The sequence below is a fragment of the Melopsittacus undulatus genome, unplaced genomic scaffold (assembly GCF_012275295.1).
Source record: "Melopsittacus undulatus isolate bMelUnd1 unplaced genomic scaffold, bMelUnd1.mat.Z mat_scaffold_618_arrow_ctg1, whole genome shotgun sequence".
Classification (NCBI taxonomy): Eukaryota; Metazoa; Chordata; class Aves; order Psittaciformes; family Psittaculidae; genus Melopsittacus; species Melopsittacus undulatus.
The window spans coordinates 19,637-39,618 of NW_022994464.1; the positions used below are offsets into that span (position 1 = coordinate 19,637).

General features: G+C 46.9%; 2 long non-coding RNA genes across 2 annotated transcripts; one reads left to right on the plus strand and one right to left on the minus strand.

Moving 5' to 3' along the window:
* Positions 1-856: 856 nt before the first annotated feature.
* Positions 857-6,671, minus strand: LOC117438802 (uncharacterized). Its single transcript, XR_004551037.1, has 3 exons — positions 6,567-6,671; positions 3,512-3,634; positions 857-1,251 (listed from the first exon to the last, which is right to left on the minus strand). It is a non-coding gene; the product is annotated as an uncharacterized lncRNA (long non-coding RNA).
* A 639-nt stretch (positions 6,672-7,310) lies between these two features.
* LOC117438800 (uncharacterized) lies at positions 7,311-9,817 on the plus strand. Its single transcript, XR_004551035.1, has 3 exons — positions 7,311-7,575; positions 8,258-8,395; positions 8,706-9,817. It is a non-coding gene; the product is annotated as an uncharacterized lncRNA (long non-coding RNA).
* The last annotated feature ends 10,165 nt before the right edge of the window (positions 9,818-19,982 follow it).

Genomic DNA, 19,982 nt, shown 5'->3' on the forward strand with positions numbered 1-19,982 from the left:
CAGGCCTCATCATCACAGGCACTGCAGAGCAGCTCTGCTCACACACGTGGGCCTTGGGCCACCACAGCACCCTCGGGTGCAAGCAGGGCAGCACAGCCAGGGTGCTCTGGCTCATACAGACACTAAGGGGCTGCTGCCCTCAGCTGCACTCAAGCCCCTGCTGCTTTCTGCTCCTCCAAGGAGGCCTTCAGAAGGACCCACACGAGATGTGGGCACACAGCGTGACCCAAGGGATGGCTTCCAGGATCAGCACACAGGACAGACACCATGGAGGTTCAGTTACTGGTTAGCAAAGCCCCTCTCTAACGGCTGACACTGGGATTCAGGAGGCCCTGACACATCCCACCTCTCTTCTGCAAGCTCAGATCTGTTTCCCTCTCCCCTCTCAAGCTACGCAGATTCCTCCTCTGACTGAAACATAAGGACCACACTGTCAGCAGGAGGAGGGACAGGGACAAAGAGGTGCAGCAGCACCATCAGTGCTGAGCCCTGCACTGGAGAAACCCAGTGCTTGTCCTCACTTCTGCCAAGCACCCCACAGCCCATGCACACGATGCGGCCTCAGCCATAGGGAAGGAGCTCAGCAGAGCCATGGGGAGATGATCCCCTTTACACAAAGGGGTTATTTGGGGTTGCATGGACCTGGCAGGTCAGGCAGTGCCACCGCTCTCCCATTCACTCTCTGGAACATGGTGTTATTTCCATGTCCAGTCTATGGAGCTGCTCTAAATCCCATCTCATTGGGCCATCCTTGCCTGCTTTACTGTCATTACACCAGCCCAGATGCTACGTTATTCCCCCCATCCCAATTCCAACACACACACATGAAACCAGTGACAAGAAAACAGCTGCCCAGTCAGAATATCATCTCACTTTATTAATCCTTTTATTAGTTTTCACCCCATATGATCACAATTCCATAGATTCCCAATTTGCTGGGAAGAGGCAGAGGGAAGGAGGGGGGAATAACGTAGCGTCTTTTCCCCCTTTTCTTTAGCACTGCACTGATGCATCACACGTCAGGGTCTCTTGCCAAAAGCCTCCTCTTTCTGCAGGGAAAAGCTGCTGGGAAGGAAGTTTTGCTCCGAGCTCTAATCCCAGATTTCTTCAGGCTTCCCACGGCTCCTCCTGTGCTGGAGCACAAGAGAGAGCGCGTCCTCCGGGCTATCCCAGCACACCGGTCTGGTGCTCACCCAGCCTTGCACATCTATGGCACAGTGATGGAAACTGCCTTTAACAAGAGGAAATCACCTGCAGGGATTGCAAAAGGAAATGTCCCATAAGGTGGAAGGAGCCCACAACTAAAGCCAAAATGCAACCTTACACCTAGGGGAGGATGTAACTGCTGGAACACTGTGGGCAAATCACATGGAGACTCCACTGAAGGCACAGAACCTCAAGGGACAGTGACTTCAGGCCATTAGGGCCTGGACATAGGGCAAGGAGAAAGGACGTACCTTCGGCCATCACCTCAAAGGGGCATCCCAGTCACAACAGCACAAGCCCAGGGCTCAGCACCAGCACCTGTGGCCAGTTTGGGGCTCCCCGGGCTTGTTTTCTCCCTGGGCCTCGATTGGTTGGTGTGAAAAATGGGGATGCCAACAGCCCTCCAACAGTGGCAATCTCTGCATTCACAGCACCTTCATACACAGCCCAGCCCCAAGCGCCTCTCATCTCTGATGCGAGCTTGAGGTGTACACAGAATAACCTGGCTCTGGCACAGACTTGGACAGCACAAAGGTGAAAAGTGAATTTCACAAATCCAGACCACATGAATTAATCAACTGCTGAAGCCCCTGCTAAACTGAATGGGCTCATTGCCCTGCAACCAAGCACACAGCTGGAACAGCTACAAAACACTGCTCATCTGTCCCACATCCCCTCCTCACCAGTGAATTCTTCCATCCCCTTTTTCCTTCCCATATCAATGCCTTCCACAATAACAAGGGCTCCTGCCCACTGCCCACACTCAGTTGGTACTCTTGACTTCAGTCACCTCAGTGAGCATCTCCCCCCAGGACCACAGCCCCATCACACTCTGCCAGAAGCTCTCATTGACACTTGGCTCTTTCATTATTACCTTTAAAGATTCAATCACTTCCACCTCAAGGGAAGCACTCTGGGAACTGCCAAGGCCCAGAGGACACATTCATGTGCCCCATCAATGCGCTTTAGGGTTACAGGCACCTCAACCCAGCTGACTCTCCCTCACCACACTGCCCCACCACAGCATCCATCCATTGCCATCACTTTCCACTTGGTTATTCCCTTTCATCTTTGCAAACCTGATCATGGCATTTAAATATTGCTGTGAAATTTCAAGTTCTGGAAGGAATTTTAAGGGGTTTTAAGTTCTTTTCTCTTTTTAAAGGGAGGGGGAAGAACAAGAAAGTGCTAATTTCCTTCCCCATTGCCTCCATTCATTCCTCTGTTCTCAACAACATTGGTTTTACACTCACCAGCCTGACTACTCCACAAGAAAGGTGTATTCCTTCCTATTACATTCTAGCTCCCCCTCATGGTGTGACTCCAACCCTGACGTGCTCAGTAAAACCCCAAGTCATTTAAAGGTTAGGGAAGAGCATAATCCTCCATGTTCCCCTGGAAACAGCATTACACAAACTGCTAGAACCAGAGTAGAGGAAGCCTCCAAACACAGAGCATCAAACCCAAACCCACACAACAATCAGCCACCAAACACCATTCCTCACCTTGTTTGCACCATCCCTAAAAGCAGATGGCATCAGCCCTTTGCTTGCTCATGAGCACTCCCTCCATCCATTTGCCTCCTCCCAACTCAGCCTCCAGCTGAACCAGCACAAAACATGTCCCTGACCAACACAACCCTTACAGCCTGCACTGGCCACTGAACCCCCAGCAAAAGGAAGGTGGACAGGGAGCTGCCACACTTCACATCAGGGGTTACCAGCTCCTGCAAGGGTTAGAAATGTTCTTCCCAGGCTGACAGAAACCCCTTCCTTAACCAAAGAGAGCAATGACACCTCCTTCAGAACAAGCTTGAAGAACTCAAAGTCATTTCCAAGTCACCAAGCACCCATCTCCCTTGCTTCAGCTCACACCACTACAGGACTTCTTCCTGCTCTCCTTCTACCACACACATCCAAGCACCAGTAAACACCAGCAAAGACCTTTACATCTCCCATCATATTCCCAATACACCCAGATCTTTCTCCAGAAGCTTTTCCAGTTAATAAAATGGTCCCAGACAAATTCTGCTTGTTATATAGACAGAGCCAGCCTTGCTTGGGATCTCTCCCAAACACACTTCAGCAGCAGCATAAGGAACAGCATCCTTTGCAGACAGAGCTGAGGCTGATACGAACACAGGCATTTTCTAGAGAGAAACGTGCCTCAGATCTCTCACCAATATGTCCATTCAGAGCTAAACCACAATTTCTCAGCTGCTTCTGGGTAATACATGGGGGTAACTTGGAACTAAAGCCATTTTACACTTATGGATGATGTGTGAAAGCATAGAGGTGTCACTTACTGTCAGACGATCCCATTTCTGGTACATAGGGTGAGGATGGAAGGTATTCATCCCAGCAGTCTTCCCTGGATTGCCTCTGGTCTTGCTCTGGAGGATCACGTGCAGACAGGACCAGCATCAAGGCTGAGGGAACACAAACAAGCATTGACAACATTAGCCCAGCAAAAGCATTGCTGGAGTGCTCTAAACCTATTTGCAGGTACAATTCAGCATCACCAAAGCTCTTGGAAGCATCAGGGAGTGCAACAAGAGGGAAAGGCTCTTTTGGACAGACGCGAACCTCTCAGGCCCAGCAGCAGGGATCATTCATATGTAACTCAACTACACTCAACAGGATGCAGCTTCTGTAAAACCCCAACTGTGCAGACACAGGGAACAGATTGCCCAGCACACACAGAAAGTCCATCAGGATCCTCCAACAATTCCTCAGCCAAAACCCACTCCCATCTCTTGGACAATCCACAACATCCACCAGCTTCCAGGCTGCATCCAGACCGGCCTTCTTGCCTGCTGCACATCCTGAAGCAGGATTTGCCCTTAAGCTTTTGTTAGCTTCCCAAATAGCATCGCAACCCTCCCTTTGAGAACAGCAGTGCCAATACAGCTTCCTCCCTCAGCCAGCAGACACCACAAAGGGAAAGCAGGAAAGGCATTTAGGGGTGGGATGCTGCGAACCACGAGATATGAGAAGAAGCTCCTGCAGAATATATGGAGGAAGGGAGGGACAGTGAACTGCCAGTAATGCCCAACTGCAGCAAGCACCTTCTCTGCCTCCAGTACCTTTCATTACAAGCACTGCAGCCTCCAACAGGCATCTCCCTGATGCTTGCACCAGCAGGGACCCTGCAGGCCCTGCAGATGACCCAGCAGCTCCGTGCCTCAGTTTCCCCTCTCACAGACACAGCAAGGGGGCTCTGGGTAGGCTGAGATCAGGTGTGGGTAGGAGCTCATCAGCCCTCGGGCCCAGGCACTTGTTTCTACAGCACCTGGGGACCCCAGGAGTCATTCTCTTTGCTTTGGGCTATCCCAGCCTCGGGCAGCAGCTGAGGGAGAGCAGAGGAGGCACAGGACCCATGGAAAGGGCTCAGGCTCAGCTCCTCTACAGACTCATTGGGAAGCTCTGATCTTGTTCTCTGTCTGATCTGGGCTTCTTTCTCCCTCCTTGTAAATGGTGACAGTGACAGCAGCCACGCACATGCAATGCTTTGAAACATAACATCACTGTTAGACACACCTCATGTTATTGCTGCATGCTGTAAACAAGGCACAGTCCAAAGACCATACAGACTACTTACAGTAGAGGTCAAGCAAAAGGGGTTTGGGGGCCAGCAGTCAGTGCGGAGAGCAAACACCACAGGCACAGAGTCCAATGTCATTGTTTTAGAGTCCTCCATGTTTCAGTGCAAGGAACAGGGATCACTCAGCAAAGCAAAAAGCATCTCTCAACAAAGACACAGCGAGCATTTGGTCATGGCCTGGTGCCAATGCAAGCATCAACCACAGGCAGCACAAGCAGGCTCTAAAACATAGCAAGCAACTTCTCTAAAGCACAGAGCCTGCTGGCCACCCATAGCACAGGGCACAGACAAACCCTGCTCCCAAAGGGGCACCATCACCGGGTACCCTCAGGACTCAGTAGCAATTCAGAGGTTCAAGACCTTCAGCAAAGAGACAACTTTCTTCCTGCATCCCACTGTAAGGGCAGCAGGCAAATTCCTTCCTCTTTTCCCTACCTCCTTTCCCTGCCAGGCTGTTGTTCCAAGTCCTCAAGGAAGAGGGCAGCGCTAAACTCTGCCTCAAAGCACACAGAAGGCTCAAGGCAGCAGGTGCAGAAGTCAAGGAGAAGCCCATGGACATCAGACGCCAGCACCCCAACAAAACCAGACCTGCTTCTTCCCAAAGCAAAGCCAAACTCATCCTTCCCATCTCAGGAAAACACGATGCAATGAACCCAGCTCCTGCACACCTTCCTCTGCAAGCACAGCCCTCCCAGGACAATCAACAGAACCTGCTGGTGCTGCCGAGGGTAACCAAGCCCACCCGGGAGCACACTGCTCCCACTCACCTCACTGCTCACGCTGGACCTGAAGCCAGCACCAACAACCCAGTGGGTTCATGAGGACCCAATGCAAGCACCAACTCCTGCACACGGGGCCCTCCGGAACGGTGCCCGCAGCATCCGAGTCCATCTCCGTACGGCCGCACTGAGCGCTCTCAGGGCCCCAGAACCCGCTCCCTGTGTGCGAACGGAGCCGCCGGGGCCGCCCCGGCTCCCACCGCCCGCCCGCGGCATCCGCAGCCGCTGCTCCCGTGCCCGCCCGCGCCTCTCTCCTCTCCCTCCCCCCTCCCTGCAGCCGCAGCCCCAGCGCCGGTTCCACCCGGTTCCCCCCGCACCGCTCCTCCCTTCCCGGTTAACGCCGCCTGCGGCTCCGGCAGAGCCTTCTCCCCCCCCCCCGCACGGGGCCGGCACCTTCCCCCGGGACACAGAACGGCCTCAGCGGCAGCCGGAGCCCGGTGCAGCCGGGGCTGGGGCTCAGCGGCAGAAGGCAGGAGCCGCTCTGTGCCTGAGCCCCGGCACCAGCCCAGGGAGGGCTCATGCGGAGACTTCCATGCACGGGGCTCTGGGTCTAAGCTCGGAACCTGCTTTGGGCAGCTCGAGCTCTCTCTGAGCCCCCCAACTGACCCCATGAGCCGGGCTCCAGACTCCAACACGTGGGGCTTGGTCTCCATTGCCGAGCCCCAAACCCGGTTTTAGTGACCCCGGGTCCAGCCCCCAGCCCCCGGTCCCTGGTTCTGACCCCGAACCGGCCCCGCTTGGTTTCCAGACTCCAACGCTCAGGACTCCATTGCCCAGCTCCGAGCGCGGCCCCAGCCCAGGCTCAGCCCTCGGGCTCCGCTCCCAGCACTCGGCCGCCGGAGCCCGGGGCCCCTCCCCGGTGTCGGTCCCGGCTCTGCGGAGCAGCAGCGCCCGCTGGAGCCGCCGGGAGCTCTCGGGAAGGGGCCGGGGATGGCTCCGGGACACGGAGAACCGGATGCACCAGGACCCCACACTCACCCCAATGCAGGAGCCGCCGGAGCCACGCCCCGGCTTACCCGGTGCTCGCCTTTTCTACAGGTGGCGCGTCCGTCACCCCGTGACTCCGCCCACAACCAACATACCCCGCCCCCTAATTAGCCAGGCCCCGCCCCTCTCGGCGGTGCCGCCCGGGTCCTATCGCCCGCCTGCTCCTCCCCTGACCGCGGCTGTCCCCACAGCCCCATCATCCGCAGCCGCCACCCCCGTACCCATCTGAGCCTCTGATCTCTCCCTCCTGCTTCCTCCCGGGCACAACACGCGGAGCTGGGGGAAAGCTCCTTGTGCACAAAAGTCCAGACCCTGCTCCTGGCCATACAGGAACATACAAAGGCCACTTACTATAACCTGGTGTGGAGACAGTTCTCACAGGAGAATGGATATTTGGTACATGAACTCTGAATAACTCCGAGGGATACAGCAAGGCCGTGGGAGGCCTGAGGAAGCCTAAGCAAGCAAGATAAGAAGAAGCTGTAATTCACTGAGTGATGAGAACTGTGGACTGTTGGCAAGCGTTCGAGGTCAAGTTCTCACACCTGTGCTTAACCAATTCTATGTTAGTCACTAAGGGTCTTCAAGACAAGTATCCAATCATGATATGCCAGATTACTGTAGGTGTGTGTAAGCAATAGTATATAAGGAGTTAATGCTTTGCAATAAAGGGCTTCTTGTCTGATCATATTGGTCTCTGACTGAGTCCTTTCCGCGGCAGACCCTCATCTCTATAATAAAAGAGTATTCTCAAGTTCTTGATGCTAAGAAAGATTTTGGTGTATTTTAATGCCAGGAGTGTTTAAGAAAATGTTTATGAGTGCATCAGATCTAGGGCCAGGTGAGGCTGAGAGCTTCCAGCAGGGCTGTGGTTGGTTTCTAATGCACTGCCTTTACAGTTCTGGGACCTGCTTTTAAAACACTCCCATCACAGGATAAAACTTGTCTTGGAGGACTACAAGGAGATCTTTGAGGCTTTGCCATTCCCAGACAAGCAGAGGTGAGCAGAACCCCTCGGTGCAGCACCAGCAGTGCGTGGAGGTGGCATCTCCGCTCCTCTCCCTGCCACCAGTTCGGTCAGAGCTGGGTTTGCCAGAGCTTCCAGCACATGCACTGTGGCTGCACTTCCACTTCTGCTGCATTGGATGTGGGTCTGTGCTGGCCAGCGTGTGAGGTCCGAGGGGTGCAAGAGCCCTTCCTGCTCAAGGAGAACGGGGTTAGGGGTTTCTTTATGGTGAGTTATGGTAATCTGAGGGTCTGGGCTGATCACTTCATGGAGGAAGGGGAACAATGCAGTGAGTGAAAGAACCTGACAAGAATTGCAGGGATCCAGTGCCCCCTTCCCACCAGGGCCTGGGGCAGGGGCTGACTCTGCAGCATAAAGGACATGTTGGCAGTGGTGGTGCAGACGCTGTTGGTGTCCTGGCTCCTGGAGGGGAATAGGCCTGTGTTGAAAGGGCTGATCAGGTCACAGACTATGTTAGATGGTCCTAATGACCATCTCTGCTCTAGTAGTGCATCAGTTGGAGCTTCTGACCTACCAAATGCCACAGCTGGATGTTGTTTCCATCTGTTGGTATTTCATGGTATCAGATATTCACCACCTTGTCAGTCTGTTGTCCTTGTTCCCCTGCCTCTAAGATGTAACTTGCCAGTGCTGCTTTCTCCCCCATGTGTCCCAGAATTACCGATATCTTTGATACCATCCCCATGACTGTCGCTGGTGTGGTGGGTTACCTGGAGTCATCTTCTCCATATCAAACCTTTATGAAGAGTGACCCTGAAGCCGCGAAATCCCTTCTCCAAGAGGCAGAAAAGAGGTGAGAAACCTCTGAGATGCTCTGAGGCAGAAGCTGTTCCCTGTGAGGGTGCTGAGGCGCTGGCACAGGGTGCCCAGAGAAGCTGTGGCTGCCCCATCCCTGGCAGTGCTCAAGGCCAGGTTGGACACAGGGGCTTGGAGCAGCTGCTCCAGTGGAAGGGGTCCCTGCCTGTGGCAGGGGTTGGAGCTGGGTAAGGTTTAAGGTCCCTTCCAGCACAAACCAGTCTGGTTCATCTCTGGCTGTGGGTGTCACACTATGTCAGGTGGGAGATGGCTGAGCAGAATGAGACTCTTCTTCTGCTTTATTTCAGGATGCTGGAGGTGATGGGAGTTTCTTCTCGTGAGACCCCAGTGGAGCTCTGGGTGAGGCACGTCTGTGTGCTGGGATGCAAGGCACAGTGAGAGGAAGCCTGTCCCCTGAGCTGTGCTGCAAGGAAGGAAGGCAACAGTGGGTTATCTCCTAATAGCCCACTTGGTGCCACTCTTATTCCTTGGGAAGATTAATCTGGGGGTTTAAGGTTTGGATCTGTGGGAAGCAGACAAGGGCTTATGGCAGCTCTTGGGCTCCTGTCCAGCTTGGTCCTGCAGTCTCCCAGGGCTGCATGGGCAGGGTCCTGTTCCAGACTGGTGCTTGGGCTGCACGTGCGGATGAGAATCACAGGAACAGCTGAGAAACTTCTGCACTTGTGACAGAGCTGGAATAAAACCAGCTGAGAACAAGCTGCTGTGGTTCCTCGTGTGTAAGAGGCTGCAGAGCACCTGCTGCCATGGGAATGACTGCACTCCATGGTCACACTGCTTCCCTAGGCCCTGGCTGTACCATGGGGCACATGGGCTGTAGGTAGAAAGGGCTGTTTGCCCTTCCCATGCCCAGGCTCAGCTGGGAGCTGTGTGCTGCCCCTTAAGGATGTGCAGGAAAGGGGCTGTTCTCACCCCCTGTGTGCCCATCCCTGGTGCTCTGGCTGGTGCGGGTGTAGCAGCAGCTCCTCTGCCCCGGGCTTGCCCAGCATGGCTGCTCCAGCCCTCAGCAGCTTTCTTGCCCACAGCACACTCGGGACCCTTTGTGCTTGTTGCCACAGGGCCAGCAGCCCATTGGTGTGCAAAGGGAAGGTTAGAGGCTGTGTTGTGTGGTGGGGCACATAGAGGCGAGTGGATTCGCCGCTGGGCACAGCAAGGCACAGGTGCCCTCCTGTTTGCCTTCGGGGTATTGTCAGTCCCGTCACAGCCTCTGCTGGGATCTTCCCTTTCCTGTAACTCCTGCACTTGGCAGGAACGCTGCCTGATGCCATGGGAGGCTTGTGGCCTCTCTTGGTTCCACCTCGGTGCGTGGGTAAGAAAGGCAGAGCCGATCCCTGTGCTCCTGCCTCCGAGCGCTCCCGGAGGAGGCTCGTGGGGCTGCAGGTGTTTGAGTGCGGTTCGGGGCTCTCAGGTATGGTCCTGTAATAAGGAGCACAGCATGCGCTGTATCTTAGTTAATAACCATTTATGAAGATGTTCCCTGTAGCCATGTTTTTGTTATGTTTGTTTGCTCTTCTGGGCATGTTTGAATAATCAGTGACCATGCAGAACAGTGACCATGCAGAACAGAGACCATGCAGAACAGAGTTTGATGATGAACTCTGCACAGACTTAGCTCTTTCTTATTCTACAATGGTACCTATCTCATTATTCATCTCCAGATACGGGCTTAATTTAAATGTTGACCCTGAAAAAAATGCAGTGGGTGGAAATGCAGACTGGGATCTGTATTTCATTTATTACAAATGCCACAGGTCTTGGTTACTTGCAGTAGACTACCATCTTGTGGGATTTTTTCTCTCTCCCCCACCATTTTCACATGCGTTCATATTACAGGTTTTATGAAGCTCCTCCACCTCAGTTTTCTCTGGGATAATTCAAATTGTACCTTATAGAAGTAACCTCTGTCTTTTTCAAAAACTAAAGCCAGTAGTTGTGTGTTGCTTTACAAGGCAGGTTGAAGAAAGGGGACTGCTCCCATTACCAAGCTGCTGTAGCATTTTCTAGATCTGAAACTACACCTTCAAAGGCACATGTTTGTCTTCAGGTACACTCCAGATTACACACCATTACGTATGCAGCAATACAAGGTGATATGATGAGCCAAAAGCAGTCTTTTCTCCGTGCTCATCATCCATTTCCAGCTTGGTCTAAGCAATGAACATGTGAATTAAATACATAACCTAACTAAAACTTTATGTAACCTCTAAGCCAAGATACAACTTTGGTTGGTCCAGAAACAAGAAATGTCAGTCACAATTTGAGCATGGGGATTGAATGTAAATGGGATGTAAGTCAGTAATCCTGGGGAAAAGGCAACAAGGACTGGAGTCTGAAGGGTGGTTAAATTGGGCTGGTTATAAGGTATCTCTCAGACTCTGTTTTTACTTTTTAAAAAACATGGGGGAAAAACATGCCTTTTGTATCACTTTAAATATTTAAATCTTGCTCTAGCTCTGTCAGATGTTATGCTCTCAATGCACTGCTTAGAATCAAATACCATTCTACATCTTGTCTCATGTAAGAAAGTCAGACAGGTTCACAAAATCTCCAGTTGTCCGTATGTCGATTTATGTTACAAACTGTGAAAATCCTCATGCTCTCAGTTTGGTGCTGTGATGGGCTTAGACTTGAAGTCGCAATCAAGTGTCAAAGTATCTTGCATTTTATTTGAAGTTGATGTGTTTATTAGCGGATGAGAGAGAGGAATGCCTTGCTGGGCCAAAACTTGCTAACTTCTATAAAAGGAACTGATGGTATGTGCAATTTACAGCTTCATTCCAGGCAGAGAGGTTTTGAACAGTAGGAGTAGCTCCAAGAGACAAAGATAAATGATCCTTTTTCTTTTGGGAAAGCTAGTACACTTGTACTAGAGGTTTTGAAGGTATCCAAGTTCCGCTATTAAATTGGAATATTTTTCTATAGCAGTCAATAGGTGGTACTAAAGCAAAGTGTAAGTTGATACTATGCTTATAGCAACATCTGTTGCAAGATCATCTGTTCATGGGGAAATATATTTTGACTTCTCTAAAAGATGCTGGTGCACAGTATTATAGGACAGCAGCAAAGTAAAGATACAGATTTTCTAGGGTGGATTTAGATGATAATGAAAACAAACAAGAATCCTGCAAGCTACTCAGAGCTGTCTCCTAATCTTCATCCCATTAAGTCTCTGAGGACTACTTTTGTGCAACCCTGCTGAACTTTTAATTGAATGGAGGAGGGGAAACTTCATTGCAAGAGAGGTTTCTGTTGTTGTGGGGTCTGCTCTCTGCACCCCAAGCTCTCCTATAACCATCATCACAGAGGGAATCCCATGTCACTACTATTATGAAGAGTAGAGCTTCTATCTTCATGGCAAACAAGACCTAGCCTAAGGATGTGTAGAGTATCATCTCCTTAGGCCAAGCTTTCTCCTTTAGTGCGTATTTGAAAGAAAAAAAAAAGACCTGAAATATATGCAGTGTCTTTTTTATTGTAGTCAGAGAAGGCTGCCTTAGTGACCTGAATGAGGGAATCATTATTGAATTTTGTCATCAACATGCTGACTTAAGCTGTTTCACACAGCAACCAACTGAAGGAAGGTGTTTGATTGCACTGTCTTCCCTTTATCCTACTTATATGTGAACAGGCTGTCCTGAGTTTGGACACAAACAGTCTGTGATTTCCTTGGAGAAAAATGCTGGCATCACTGGCTGTGGCAAAGCTCTTCAGTCCTGCTCAAGGAGTTCATAACTGACTCAGAGATGGTTTAAAGAAGTTCTGTGTATTGCAAAGGTCTGGGATAAACCTTTATTGTAAAATAAAGTCTATTTTATCTGCCTTTAGTGACTAGAGGATAGCACAGTAATTGTCATATGCCTCACAGGTATCCCCAGCCACAGGGACAGGGGATGTTTACACATTGTTGTGTGAGAAACTTTGTTCCTTCACTGTGCCTTTTTGATTCACCAGTTCTAACAGTTTAGAGAACTAAGTTTAGAGCTGACATTTGTTTCTGAACCCCAGCTTCTGGCACATCTTTAATTCCTTGATACAATCGCACAGGCATTTTGTGTTACAAAGTAGTAAATAGGAAAATAGTAAATAAGAAGATACTTGCTTTTGCGTGGTTTTTAAGAGGTGCCTTTCTGCAGTGAAACTAGTGCTACGAAAGAGGAACAGGCGACTGACATGCATGCTGCCCAGGGCTCTGTAGAAAGCACCAAGGCTGCCTCCGTTAGAAGAAAACCTGTTTCTAGTGCCATAGTTACTTTTTTTAGTGCTGCTGTTGTATTTTTCTCTTTAATTTGTGAAAGTGACATGTTTACAATTTCTTCAGCTGATTAAATAAAATCACAAAACACAAAGACTCCTTAATCCAATCTATTGAGTGGCAGGTTGCAAATAGAAAATGATCCAAGTGTGAACTCTGAAGTACAAAGGAGAGAGAGCAGTAACATTTGGACTCTGTAGAGGTAAACTCTGGAGCAGGACATAGCATCATTGAAGTCAGCTGGATGGACTTGAAGGTTCAGGCAATCTTTTTAATTCTCTGATTTTTTCCCTCTTTGTGGGTTAACAGAGACAGTCATTCTGATGAAAGTGGCTTCCTAAGGCCCATTGTTTTCTAGTCACCACAGGCTAGGTAACATACAGGAAACATTGGACAGCCTCAATGTTTCCATGCTGAAGTCATTTAAGATGTAGATACAGGTTTATAAATTTATTTCCAGAACCATTTACCCTGAACTTACATCAGGTATTTGTTATGTGGCTGGGAATAGCTGAGGAGCATTCATATATTTGAGCAGTTAACTAGCTTCCTTGTTTGACACTGGTCAGTCTATTTATCCTAGCCTCACACTGGGAAGTATGGATAAGTATGTGGCTCCTGCCATGTCACTCACATACACTGTCTCCATTAGTCCTCCATGGATTTAACAACTTCTGTTTCTGCCTTTTCTGGAAATACAATAGCATATCTACTGACAGACTTCCTGTAATCAAAGCTATTTCTGATGACCCTTTAATTTAGGGATTATACAGTTTTGGGGCACATCATTAGTGTATGAGAAATGTTCCCTCCCATAGCAACTTAACTCCAAGGATTACCGTGTAGGTAATTTTTATTACTATTTAAGTATTAAATTAGCTAGTAAGGTACAAGCTTAACAGACAAATCACATTAATGAGCGCATGCACTGGCAAGATGTCAATAAAAGTTCAACTAAATTACTTTGCTTATTCATAGCTCAAGCATAATAAATCCCCTGTCACAGCTTCTGCACTGCAAATATCGATGATTGCAACAGTGTTTTAGAGTAGGCTACAAATATTTGTTTCTGAGTAGAATTTTTACAAGAGTTTTTCTATCATTACTATGGAATAATGAACTTTCAAAACAGTATTTTCACGTGACAGGTTTTGCTGTCATTAATTTGCTGATAGGAGCACAGAGAAGTTTAGAAAAAATTGTAAGATTTCAAGAGTTCTGATGAAAAAATAAAAGCAAAAACCCAAAACACCAACGAACCCATCAACTCTTTATGGTGAATTTCTACAGTTATTCTGTTCTTTACTTCTGTATTCGTAATAGTAATTAGTAATAGCTCAAGACTAATAGACATTAAGAATGCACACTGCTCCTAGGATTAGCAGCATCTTACCCATTAACAGTCACTTTGACTCTACCTGGGATGTCCACTCACAGTGGCCCATGAGTAGAAGTCACAGTTAGGCAGATCACCAGCCACAATAAGTTCAGGCTGGCAGCAGTGTGTGACTGGGGGACACCTGTTTTCTAAGATACTGTTAGGCACTAGTTAACATTCAGAATCTGAACTGTGATATAATTCTAATGATAAGCTGTCTTGAAGCTGGGAATTTCTGGAAATTTGGGAAGACTAGTATTTTATCTTAGTGGTCACCATCCATGCCAGGAAGGTTGATGGCATTTGTTTGCTAAGGCTCATTAGATCGGTAAGGGGGAATAAATTATATTAAGAAACATGAAATCTGAGACATTACTGCAATAGATGTACAATACCCCAGATAACACTAAGTAGCTTCTCTGCCAATTAATTACTTCAAGGCAGCACCAACTTCTGTGAAAACTAAAACCCCTTGTTACCACAGCATGCTAATATGAGCCTCACAGAGAACTCAGAAGGGAATATTTAAAAAGCCAGACTTACCCGTTCTCTTGTACTAAAACAGCATCTTTTTCTCCCATTTTTTTTCACCATCCTGTCTTCCCTTGTGCCAAATGACAGCTCCATAAAATAAACAAACACAAGTAATAATATTTACTTGAACTTCAGTACTTCAGTCTGACTTGCAGTGTGAGCCTTTTCACTAAAGAAAACTGAATTAAACATCAACTATTTCTGGGTACTTTAATTTTCCTTAATTAAGGAAGGGAAGAAAACATTAATGGCTTACAGATTAGAAATTCATGTCCAAACATATAAAAGTAATCCATCAATAGCACAGTCTTGTGCTATTGATCTGAAATTAGTATGGTGGATAGTGCGTGAATTTTGACAGAGGGTTTAAGGACAGGACAGGCAAGAAGCAGAAATAAGGAAAAGAATTACCTTTAACCAAATATTTATGAATGCAGTTTTGAAATGTGGGCCTAGAGACCATCTTCTTCAGCAAAATAAAAATCAGAAACATGTTAGAGCTACGTAATTTAACTCCTGACATCCCAAAATTGTACAACTGCAGGGACAAAGAAAATAGCTGCTCCAGAAAAGACAGCTAACAACGGAGATGAACCAGCCACCCTGCAAGTATGAAATGCCTGTTTCATACAGTGAGCACCACAACAATCACAGGGGGAAAGATAAATGGCAGAGTACAAAGACATACAGTGTAGAAACCAGTTGTTAAGTATTTAACTGTGTAAAGAGACTGGTGGTACTGGGATTTGGCACCAGTGTACCTTTCTGGGGACTGTGGGGCTAAATGGCATTTTTGCTTTTTCAAATGTTAATTTTAACTTGACCCAATGGACTTAAGATACTACCAATCTGTCTGAATCTTAGGTGCTCTAAGGTAGCTATAAAATAACAGTCACAAGTTAAGTAGGTTAAAGTAAGTTAAGCTATAAAGCACACTTTCTCTGGAAGTGATTCTATTCAAGGGATTTTCATGGAAATCTAGAGAGCGTTATCTGAACATAGGTTTGCAGTTGTCCCATTATAGAACAAGTAATGATAATAAACCAGCATTACAGTTTCGGATAGCTCACATTTTGGATCTCAAAGCTATCAAGAAGTCAAATTTCAGGTTACTTTCTTTGCTGTGAACATGCTTAGGGGAAATGGCTCTTGTATCAGTGGGCTCTATAATAAGTTGTCTGTAATATATTCAGCATGGCTCAAATCGCATTTCTTCTTTATAATATTGTCTAAGATCTGAGAATGCCTGGTTATTTGTTGAAGCTGTTGCTATGCAACCAGTTCACCTTTCTTGCTTGCTTTTAGAGATGAGCAGGTAGTAATTCCCCTCTAAATGTTTTAGCCAACCTTGAAAACAACAACAACAAAAAGAGCAAGCTGTTTTGCTAATGCTTTTATAGGTATGAGTGTAGTCCAGCTACATTTGAGACCTATTAAAAATAGAAATCTTTATTAAATACCTTAAACCTTTTTCCAGATAAGTTGCATTTTGTTATATAAACAACCCCATGAAAAAAAAGGAAGTCCAAGTAAAGTTGTACATAAACCAGAAAGGCCAACCCAAAGAAAGTGAGAAGAAAGGAAGTGTTCCCAGAAAAACACTTTCACCTGATATTATAAGGGAGATACTTACTATTGCTACTACTGTAATAGCAATATTAATATTAATATAATAGATGTTATTATAAAAGAGATATATACACCCACCTGCTGTTATAAGAGAGACACCGGAAGATCTTATTTCAGCAGTAAACAACAGAAAATTAGGGATGTATTATAAAGGCAGTAAATGAAAAGACATATGATTTATGATCTGCATTTTCCCATATCAGCTGGTAGAGTAAATGGTGATAAACATGGCTATATTTAATAAAATTGTAGAAAAAAAGAAGTTTGACAATGGTTAACTATCCATATGGATCTATGGTGATGGTAACACCATAAGCAAGACTGCCTCTATTAGTTTTATCTTGCACTTTGAAGCACCATCAGGGAGAGGTTGAAGGGAGCAAACCCAAAAATATAAACCAACTCACCACATTTGTCTTTTTGTTGTACTTCCAAAGTGTATTGCAAACCAAGAACAATCTTTGTTTGTCATGTGGAGAATCCTATGGCACATGGATTTTTACCTTTCAGGATTTATCATTTTTCCTTTTCAAGACTGTATGGTGAACACAGAGCAGAAGCAGCATTGCCTGTTACATAGCAATACCATAATCCACAACAGTAAATGCCAGGATTCATCAAGGTACCATGCTTTTCCAGCCCTCTGCCTCACCCTCAGCCTTCCCCTGCTCACTCTTTCGACTGCTTTCAAAAGCTCAGCCTTTAGGTTCTTCAGCCAACATGCTCTCCCATCACCTCCTGTACTTCTGTGCTGTAAAGGAAGGATTGAAACAAAACTTAGGAAATATGAAAGATTGTTAATTACCATGAAAACTGAAAGATTTGTGGTTTGGTTTTTGGTTTTTGGGTTGGTTTTTTTTAGTAAAATGCAGATTATACACCTCCTATTCAAGTCAATCTAACTGACTTTGACTCAGATGGAATACAAATGAACAAGGATGTAGGCTACATCAGATTCTTTATTACAGAAATATTCTCAGAATGAAAAAATGTTTATTTCCTCTACTATTTATAGGCACTATTCTTCAGTTGCAATGAGACATTTCACCAGCTAAAATTGACCATTCCATGCTTGGTACCTATGACTTCATATGAGGTCACAAGCAACAGCATGTACCTCTTTAAGTATTCATATTTAAAGGTGCAACAGCATGTACCTCTTTAAATATTCATATTTAAAGGTCTTCAGTTGTTCAAAAAACATGATATAAGGTGCATCCAAAATCAGTAGATACTACATGACTCCATTATTTTTGCTTTTCATGTGAGTGTAATTCTACACCAATAAAGCAGTACTGCATAAGTTAATTAACTCATGTTTGAGAATTACTTTGATACTGTAGCAATTAGTACCACAGACTGTCAACAAGTCCAGTTAATAAAGCATATGCTTTTCCAATGCAACACATTATTTTATTAAGTTATTTTATAAGTTTTATTAGGAAAGGTGATGGATGGCTTGTTGCAAAGACACATTCAACATCGTCAGAAATAACAATGCTGAAACGGGATCAGCTTTTCCATTTTGGTTAATAATAGAAGGTAAGTTTCATTTCTTGGAAACTGGACAAGATTATTTTAGTGAGGTGGATTAAAAAGGTTTTAACCTTGCTTTTGTGTGCCTGTTTACTAGAATATGGATTGTCAGCTTAAAGCCTGAAAAGATTTTTGGGAAAAAACAGGTTTCCATTCTCTAGTATCTCTTCAAACAAAAGAGACAGAGTCCTATTACTTTAAGTGTCTATTATTCGTGAGACTCATAGTTTCTGGAATACCTGCAGAAAAAGGAGAATGCTGTAGGCACTGGATATTCCACTCAATGTCACCATAATGTTATGTCAGGCACTAATAGAGGTAAGTATGTTGCCTAGATGGTGCACTCTATAGAATGCAGTCTTTGTCATTTGCAGAACACCTTATTTCAACCCTATTTGCTGGAATAAGGCTTGTGCTTAGAGACCAATACTGTGTAGCATCTATGTGATTTGTGGTACCTTGAGGTTGTTACTTTCATTAATTGCTCTGGATGTTAATGGTCATTTAATCGTATGTTGTGTAATCCAGCAACCACTATTTTGTAAAGGTTAATGAAGCCTTGAGGCAATTATGATCTTTACAAAGTTCCGTGACCTTTGTATAATAGCTTGTTCCTCTAAAAATTGCTATTTACAGTGTTTCACTGAGGGTGACTCCCTACCCCCCTGCCTCCATAACTGTTGAGGGCAGACATGAAGGCAGACAGCAGAGACTGAAGTTGATACACGGGTAGCCAATGTACAGGGGGGTAATACAGAGAAATTGTACAAGGGAGTTAAAGGAATTCCTTTGCTTAAACAAAAGTATTGTCTGTCCTAAATATCTGCCATTGCCACCTTGCCAAGGCATTGATTACTGCTGGAGGGGAAGAAGCAGATGCTAGTTCTGCTGACAAAAGCAGATGAAATGTCCTGCTGATAAGCCGGGGAGAAGCAGACTGGGTGATCAAGCCTTAAGACCATGACAAAAACACAGATGTTTGTTCCTACTGATAAGTGGCAGGAGAAGCAGACTGGGCGCCAACTAACCCTAAGTCCATGTCTGAAGGTTAAAAGGTGAAAAGGTTAAGAAGAGGAAGACTCATTTACTTCATCTGGAAGACCCCTGCCCACAGGAGGAAGACTCATTTACTTCATCCTGAGACCCCTGCCCATGATCAGAAGGGGCACTGCGCAAGTGCAAAGGACCTTCTGGCTCATTATAATACGAAGCGGGGGTAGATAATACATATGTATAGGCGGATTGAGCAACCTCATGTCTATGTATACCTTAAGAGAATAAATGTAAAGGGACAACAACCCTGAGGTGTGCATGCTTTGCAGGAGCTATCCCCATGCACCTCAGCGCTGAATAAAAGCATACCTACTTTACAACTTTAACTAGTTGTGGAGTCTATCCGCGTATCAATTTGGCGAGCCAGCCAGGAGGCCTCTGTCCGGCTGCAGGATCGGCCAAGGGGTGGACATCCTCGGCGCCACAGGCTGTTTGCCTGGAGGACCTCCACTTCTCGTCTGCTCACTGCGGGGACAGACAACAACCTGTGCCGGCTGCGGAGAAACGGTATGCTTGGGTTTTGGTAATTTGGGTTTTGGTAATTTAGGTTTTGGTAATTTAGGTGGCCTGTAAGGCGTACGCGTGGCCCGGGGCGGCTGGTAAGGCGCGCAGAGACGTCTGGCGCACAGCGAAGTTCCCCTTGGTTGGTATGGCTTGCAAGCAGGGGGCTCGCCGACCGATAGAGCGGCTGCTAGCGATCCTGGGAGCGGATCGGGTGAGCCCGGGTTTTCGCTGTATCCCAAGTTTTGGGAGCCAGGACGGACCTGCTAGGGGGGCAGGTGAAGGGTAAGCGAAGCCACCAGGTTTCTGCTGTATCTCAAATTCTGAGAACCGTGAGGATGGTAAGCGGAACCATAGTATGAGTGGGGGATCCCATGTGTAACTTTGTGTTTCTGTGTGACTGAGACGTAGCATAGCTACGAAGCGAGTGTGGAGTCCCAATCCGCGGTTCCGTGTCTCCGCGAGGAGAGCGGCCGGAGACGGACGAAGTGTTTGTGTTTTGTGGTCCTGTCTCTGTCCTGTGTATAAGATTAAAAGAAAAAAAAAGAGAAAAAAAACACAAACTGGAAAAAAAAATTGTAAAAAATGTAAAAAAAAAAAATTTAAGAGGCATGATTGCAAAGGTTTTCTGTAACTGAAACTTGTGTAGGTGCTCTCATATTTTCATAAGTGCATTTGCAGAGC